The following is a 2,615-nucleotide window of genomic DNA, read 5'->3' on the forward strand; positions in this document are numbered from 1 at the left end:
TACTTAGAAGGGAGAGGTTATTATGTGAGTCTAGGAGAGCATAAGTCTAAGTGGATGTCCATGGCATGCGGAGTCCCACAAGGCTCAATTCTTGCACCACTGTTGTTTAGCCTGTATATGCTCCGCTAAGTCAGATAATGAGAAAGAACCAAATTGCCTATCACAGCTATGCTGATGATACCCAGATTTACCTAGCCTTATCGCCAAATGACTACGGCCCCATTGACTCCCTCTGCCAATGTATTGATGAAATTAATAGTTGGATGTGCCAGAAACTTTCTTCAGTTAAACAAGGAAAAAACTGAAGTTATTGCATTGGAAACAAAGGCAATCAAGTTTTCAAGGTGCATGCCATACCTTGAACTCAAGGGGGGACAAACACAACTCAAATCAAGTCAGGAATCTTGGGGGATTCGGAGACAGACTTAGTCAGTAGTCATGTTCAAAGCAGTAACTAAATCAGCATACATCTAAAAAACATTGCAAGAATTATGTTTTGTTTCCAGTCAGATTAGAGAAAGAAAATGTTCATGCTTTATCCCAGCAGGGTGGACTACTGTAATGGTCTTCCCACCGGGCTCCCCCAAAACATTCATAGACGGGCTGCCAGCTCATCCAGAAACACTTTTGCGCCAGGATTCTGACTAGAATCAGAAGTAAATATGGATCATATCACCCACCATGTCCTCAGGTCCTTACACGGGCTTCCCGTTACATTTAAGGATTGATTTTAAAGTACTTTTTACCTCGTTTACAAATCACGCAAGCTGAACCTAGGACTGAAAAATACAGCAGATATGTTCACTGAATATAAACTAACAGACCACTCAGATAATTAGGATCGAGTCAGTTAGAATACAAGGGGCAAAACAAAACAAGGGGATGGCCCGCCTGTAGTTACTATGCCGCCCGCAGTTGGAAATCAGCTTACAGAAGAGATCCGATGTGCTAAAACATTAGTCACATTGAAGCTAGACTCAAAAAAAACTCATCTAGTTAGCGCTGGGATTTGTTGACCATGAGCACTGTGCGATGGCGAAATTGATGGCACTGTATGTTACATATCAATGTATTATCTATGAAACATCATTTCTATTTTAACTGTTTTAAATCATTTTATTTTTTTTTTGTTGTTTTAAGATAAGTCAATTTTTAAATCATTACAATGTTTTAAAATGCTTGTATGTTTTATGTGTTTTAAAATTGCTTGTTTTATCCTTGTTATTATTTTTCTTCATGATTATTTTACTTTCTTTTATGTAAAGCACTTTGAATTACCATTGTGTACGAAATGTGCTATATAAATAAACTTGCCTTGCCTTGCCTTGCCTTGGTTCAAATAAAGCATCAAAACCAAGTAATTACATGGTTTCATTGAACAACACTGATAAAATAGGCCTACATAATGTAATGTGCCTGCATAAAATATGAACATAACCAACTTAAGTATATTATGTATTATAATAAATACCTGCAGAGGGTGTTTACAGCATGATTTAGGACGTTTAAATCAATGTAATTTTAATATTTGGCCACCTGCAAACTCAGAGCGAGGGTTTTAACTTTTATTTTGAAATTGCGATGTACAACAAATCGATTACTTAGAAATATTTTGATGTATTCTCCTGTGTTGGCATAGGTTTATAAAATCTACTCTATGTTATAAATCTACTGAGATAACAAGCACTGTTTTCCCTGATAAATGTTAAGCAACACAAACTAACAGCATATGCAGAGGAAGAGTTTGTGGACCAAGCTGCTGACACAAAACACGTCAGACTTTATATGTATTACCATATAAAACCCAAACAAACAGCACATGCAATAAAAGACTATATTATATGATGGGATAACTTGTGAAGGGGTTTAGAAGAAGGTCAACTTTATACTAATATCGCGAGACCGCTTTTCACCTCAAGGAGTAATATCGCGAGATCTCGTGCTCTGCTAAAAGCCAGGCGAAACCGCTCTGTATTAATATCAGTGTAAATTATTGTAATGTTTTTCATACTTTGGAATTTATTAGTTCTAAAACGAGGCCGCCTCAGTGAGACCCAGCAATGTGTTTTAACACTACTGTTGCCTGCTATACTGTATAACGGCTGAACTTTAAGTTCTTCAATTAAGTTTATTGTTTCACAAATAGCTAGCATGGTATGCTAAGCTATACTACTCTAAGCATTTAGAGTCTGAAGTATTTCATTTAACAATCTATAGCATCATTAATTTACAGTTCTACATCAGTTAAAAGTCATTAATGGTTGTATTTATATAGTTCAATTCAATTCAAGTTTATTTGTATAGCACTTTTTACGATACAAATCATTGCAATGCAACTTTACAGAAAATTAAGTTTCTACAATATTTAGTATATAGTTATATAGTTAAGATTACAAATCTAATTTTCATGCTTGTTTAACAGGTAGATTGGGTACCCATTAAAGTCCTTACAGCTAATAGAATCAGGTGGACACAACTGTTCCAATATGCTGTATAACAACCAATACCTGATAATACTTTCTCTGGGTTTTTGAGTTATAACAAACATGTTTCAAAAACACATGGTTACAACAACCAGAGAAAAAACTAAGACAGAAATCAAGGGTCAAGAGCCT

This window comes from Cyprinus carpio, chromosome A1 (assembly GCF_018340385.1).
Source record: "Cyprinus carpio isolate SPL01 chromosome A1, ASM1834038v1, whole genome shotgun sequence".
Lineage (NCBI taxonomy): Eukaryota > Metazoa > Chordata > Actinopteri > Cypriniformes > Cyprinidae > Cyprinus > Cyprinus carpio.